The sequence below is a fragment of the Sinocyclocheilus rhinocerous genome, unplaced genomic scaffold (assembly GCF_001515625.1).
Source record: "Sinocyclocheilus rhinocerous isolate Xijiao unplaced genomic scaffold, SAMN03320098_v1.1 scaffold688, whole genome shotgun sequence".
Taxonomy (NCBI): Eukaryota; Metazoa; Chordata; class Actinopteri; order Cypriniformes; family Cyprinidae; genus Sinocyclocheilus; species Sinocyclocheilus rhinocerous.
Window position 1 is genome coordinate 4,523 of NW_015651641.1, and position 6,113 is coordinate 10,635.

The following is a 6,113-nucleotide window of genomic DNA, read 5'->3' on the forward strand; positions in this document are numbered from 1 at the left end:
TTGTATTTTAAATTTAGTTGTAGGACCATAAAGACTTTTTCAAAATAAGTGCATGTCATTTACCTCAAATTAGATTTTTTTTTCTTTCGTTTTTTTTCTTCTTTTTATCATATTCTCTTCCCTCGGATGCTGTGAAGAGGTGGAGCCCAAATGCTACAGACTCCGAAATTGATGCAGCAATGGCAGAACACCTAGAGCATGCTCCAGGAAGAGCTGGGGGTGCTGGATAGGCAAGGCAAGGCAAGTTTATTTATATAGCACATTTCATACACAATGGTAATTCAAAGTGCTTTACATAAAAGAAAATAAAATTGTAGTTTTGTTATTTTCTTGTTTGTTTAACGGATGCTAAAAATTAATGTAAAACTGAAGAAAGTTTGTGGCTGTTCAAAAATGTTATATTCACAATAAAATGTTATGCTAAATCAGAACACTCTTATTTTTGCTTAAGTCCACAAATAATGTGTTATTGTTTGTGATGTAAGCTACACGTGATTAAAACGGTTTAGGCCTATAGACGTTCAGGTCTGACTGAACCGGACTGAATTGGACCTTCTTAGAACCTTTGTCAAGTTAAGATTGTAAACCTCAAGACATAATAGATTGCCTTTCACGATGTTACACAATGGGCGTGTTACATCTCTGCCTTAATTGAATTAAACACACCAACACGCTTTTACACTTCCACTCCAGTGCCCTCTCACTTGTTTACTGAAAATTCCAACACATCAACTTCTTTACAGGTAACAGCCCCCTCTAGTGACCAACACTGGAAACAACCCCAGTAATTCCAATACATAACATCCCCCCTTTTCTTGGATATAGAATCACAATCTTTAACTGAATAAGATCAAAACTAACTTTAAGAACATCTCATAACCTTCTTCAACACCTTAATCCTAAGCTAATTAATAATAATATTTTATTTTCCACGATAAACATTAACAAACAAAGTATTTTATGAAAACATGCTAACATATAGGCTTATTCCTGAACAGTTATTTAACTTATATTTTCCCCCTTTTTCTGGTTATATTGGACGGCCTACATCTATAGCATTTATTCCTTTCAGTTCATGATATAATCTGACAATTTCTCAGGCACTCGTCTAGTCCGTTGGGGTCTGTCCTTTTTTGGTCCGTCTGATGAATCCATTTTGGGGTTCAGATCATGAGGTTCGGAGTCAGGACAATAGCTATTTTTGTTCAGATCTATCTGTTAGTGTTCGGTTTCTGCATCACCTGTTTCGTCTTTGTTCTGGCCCAAACTCAAAGTGTGTCTCCTTTTTTGTTAAACGTCGTAGTGGTTCTGACAACGTTGCATACTGCGGAATGAATCTGCTGCTGTAGCCCACCAGACCCAGGAAGCTCCTAACCTCTGAAGCCGTCTTTGGTTCTCTTGCCTGCCTTACAGCTCATACCCTTTCTTCTGTCGGACCAATTCCTTTCTCAGACAAAAGGATTCCCATGAATATCAGCTTGCTCATGTTGAACTGGCACTTTTCAGGGTTCAATGTGAATCCCCGTTCGCTCAGTCTTTTAATAACTGCATGTAGACGTTGGTCGTGCATTTCTTGGTCGCTGGCATGAACAATGATATCATCTGAGATATTTTCTACACCTTCGATTCCTGCTAAGGCTGCTAAGGCATCGTGCTGATACTGTTCGCTGGCAGAGGATACCCCAAAAATCAGTCTTTTATAGCGATACTAGCGATACAGCACCGTGAACGTCGTGATATCTCTCGATTCAGGCCTGAGCTCCAGCTGATGGTAACCCCATTTTAAATCCAGCTTGCTGAATATAATTGAGCCATTGATGCCTTGGAGAATCTCATCCACGGTAGGGATAGGGTAACGCTCCCTCACTATGGCACGGTTAGCCTGCCTCATATCCAGACACAATCTTATGTCTGAGTTGGACTTAGGCACTATGACTACAGGATTCACCCATGGTGTGGGACCACTGACCGGTTCAATGATGTCCATTTCCATTAGCTCCTTTATTTTCCGCTCTACTGCTCTCCTGAGATTAAAAGGGATGCGTCTAAGCGGCTGCACTACTGGTCTCACACTTGGGTCTATGTGTAGAGTAACTTGGTTGGTGTTTAGCTTGCCAACCCCATTGAGCACTTCCGGATACTTTTGTTGCAGAACTTGCTTTAATTCAATCACGGCAGAAATGTCAGCGCCTATTTTTAAAACTCCTAGCTTGATGGCTGTTTCTCTTCCTAAGAGGGGTTCTCCTTTTCCTCGTATCACGATGAATTCAGCCTGCTCTGTTCTGTTGGATATGCTTACCTCACATTGGAATGCACCCTTGACTATTAGAGGTTGGTTTGAAGAGTATGAGTAGAGCTTTCTCTCTGTTTCAGGAATGTATGACTTGCATTTAACTTTGTTCTGTTTAAGATCTTCCCAGGTGTCCTCATCAATTACATTATTTGTGGCACCCGAGTCAATCAACAGTCTTAGTTTCACGCCACCCACAATGAAAGTCAACTTTTCTGACACATTTTTTTCCTGGACAACAAATGCATAATCAGCTTCCTCCACATTGTTTACATGATTCTTTTTGGGTTTTTTAGTGTGGCACATTTTTGAAAAATAGTTTTTTCCATTACATTTGTGACATACTTGACCTCGTGCGGGACATGTTTGGTCTCTGCTTAAATGGTCTTTGTGTCCACACCTGTAGCATTTCCTGTCCACTTTTTCATCTTTTCTCTCTGCATGCTTGTTTCTGGTGCATCCTTTATTTCCTTTCTCTCTTCTGTCTCTCTTTTGCTCCACTCGATTGACTGCGCCAGTGTCAGGTCTCAACGACATGACTGACATCTGCTCTTCAATTCTCTCACACTGTGATGCTAGTTCTACTGAGCGAGCAAGTGTTAGACTCGGACCTTCCTCTAATAATTTCCGACGAACATAATCTGATGTGCATTTACTAAGGATAGCATCTCTTATCTGGTTGTCTGTGTCTGCTTGAAACCCAACGTCGTGATATCTCTCGATTCAGGCCTGAGCTCCAGCTGATGGTAACCCCATTTTAAATCCAGCTTGCTGAATATAATTGAGCCATTGATGCCTTGGAGAATCTCATCCACGGTAGGGATAGGGTAACGCTCCCTCACTATGGCACGGTTAGCCTGCCTCATATCCAGACACAATCTTATGTCTGAGTTGGACTTAGGCACTATGACTGCAGGATTCACCCATGGTGTGGGACCACTGACCGGTTCAATAATGTCCATTTCCATTAGCTCCTTTATTTTCCGCTCTACTGCTCTCCTGAGATTAAAGGGGATGCGTCTAAGCGGCTGCACTACTGGTCTCACACTTGGGTCTATGTGTAGAGTAACTTGGTTGGTGTTTAGCTTGCCAAACCCATTGAACACTTCCGGATACTTTTGTTGCAGAACTTGCTTTAATTCAATCACGGCAGAAATGTCAGCGCCTATTTTTAAAACTCCTAGCTTGATGGCTGTTTCTCTTCCTAAGAGGGGTTCTCCTTTTCCTCGTATCACGATGAATTCAGCCTGCTCTGTTCTGTTGGATATGCTTACCTCACATTGGAATGCACCCTTGACTATTAGAGGTTGGTTTGAAGAGTATGAGTAGAGCTTTCTCTCTGTTTCAGGAATGTATGACTTGCATTTAACTTTGTTCTGTTTAAGATCTTCCCAGGTGTCCTCATCAATTACATTATTTGTGGCACCCGAGTCAATCAACAGTCTTAGTTTCACGCCACCCACAATGAAAGTCAACTTTTCTGACACATTTTTTTCCTGGACAACAAATGCATAATCAGCTTCCTCCACATTGTTTACATGATTCTTTTTGGGTTTTTTAGTGTGGCACATTTTTGAAAAATAGTTTTTTCCATTACATTTGTGACATACTTGACCTCGTGCGGGACATGTTTGGTCTCTGCTTAAATGGTCTTTGTGTCCACACCTGTAGCATTTCCTGTCCACTTTTTCATCTTTTCTCTCTGCATGCTTGTTTCTGGTGCATCCTTTATTTCCTTTCTCTCTTCTGTCTCTCTTTTGCTCCACTCGATTGACTGCGCCAGTGTCAGGTCTCAACGACATGACTGACATCTGCTCTTCAATTCTCTCACACTGTGATGCTAGTTCTACTGAGTGAGCAAGTGTTAGACTCGGACCTTCCTCTAATAATTTCCGACGAACATAATCTGATGTGCATTTACAAGGATAGCATCTCTTATCTGGTTGTCTGTGTCTGCTTGAAACCCACAGTCTTTTGCTGCTTGCCTCAGGCGAGTAGAAAACTGTTGTATCGTCTCACCTGTTTTCTGGTTCAACTTGTGAAAAGCTTGCCGGGCAAATGCTGCATTGACTTGGGGCACGAAATATGAGTTCAAAGCAGTCACTGCAGCGTCATATTCAGTAACCTCCCCTGTATTTTCCAGGGTTGAAAATATATCTTGTACATCTGGTCCTGCAAGATGCAGCAACAAAGCTCTCCGTTGTTGTTTAATCGCGTCCCTCGAGTCATCTGAGATTATGAGTCCTTTCCCATCTGCATACAGTTCGAAGGACTTTAGCCATCGTGTCCATCTCGGTCCTAACGTGGCTGGGTCTGAAAAACATTCAAAATTCTGTATCCCACTTTTCTCCGTCATTGTTCCTGTTCAAAGTGCTAAACTTGTTTTCATAATTTAATATCCTCGTCGCCAGTGTTACATCTCTGCCTTAATTGAATTAAACACACCAACACGCTTTTACACTTCCACTCCAGTGCCCTCTCACTTGTTTACTGACGATTCCAACACATCAACTTCTTTACAGGTAACAGCCCCCTCTAGTGACCAACACTGGAAACAACCCCAGTAATTCCAATACATAACAGGGCGTGTGATTATTTTATATGCAGGCTTATATATGTGCTTAAATTATGCAGCAACACATCTTATAAGCATCCAGAAGAAGACACATTTAGACGTCCAGGGACGCGCAGAAAAGAGTAGAATTCACGGCCAGATGACGTCAAAGACGTCGGTTCAACTTTCATTTTGGAACTATTTTTCCAACCATGACGGGACGTGTTGGATTGACGTCTTTTCAACGCTAATTAAACGTCCAAATGTTTGCTACCTAGGTAACTGTGTATAAGGTAACTACATGCAGAGGCGGACAAAGTACTCAACTCCATTACAAGTAAAAGTTGTAAAGACAGATTTTTACTTAAGTAAAAGTACAGAAGTACTTGCTTTTTAAAAGTACTTAAGTACCAAAAGTAAATTTCCCTTTTTATGTCAATGCACTGTTTTATTATTGTTGTTTGTAATACTTACAATACTTCTGAAGCAACTTAGAATACATTACACCTGCTGAATACACTGACTACCTTGTAGTATATTTGGAATAAAGAGCTTTTAGAACGTTAAAAACCTATGGGGAAAAAAACACAATACTCAAGTAAATGTACTTAGTTACTGTCCGCCTCTGACTACGTGGGATAAGGTTAGGTTCCGGGTGAGTACCTAGTTATTACTCAGTTATTGAAACTGCTATAATAAGGACATAATATGTGCTCGCAGAACAGGACTGCAAAATAAAGCGCTATCCAGTGTTGTAGTATTATTCGGCTGTGTCGCAGTAAACCAGTGCGCTGTCACACAGTCACCACAGGAGGTCGCTGCAAACTAAGCGACAAACCTCAATCAGCGTCCAAACGTCTAGCAGAGCTAAAAACATATGAAAAAACAGTTTCATAACACTAGATCATATTTATTTTTAAATTACATTCTATTTGTATTTTATAGATAATGACATTAACAAACACTTGTTTCTTTCTGTTGTTGATGTATTGTCTCAGTGTGTCACCGCTGTATTATAGTAGCCTATGTCTGGAAAAAGAAGACACCTGTGCTTCAGTTAACCATGGTTTTGCCTTTATTCTCATTCATTGCGACTAAAACCTAATCTATAATATACAATTATAGACAAAACAACGTCGATGGCCAAAAAATGAATCAGACAAACTGACTAACTATTAGTCTAATCGACACTTGACTAATATACAGGTGCATCTCAATAAATTAGAATGTCGTGGAAAAGTTCATTTATTTCAGTAATTCAACTCAAAT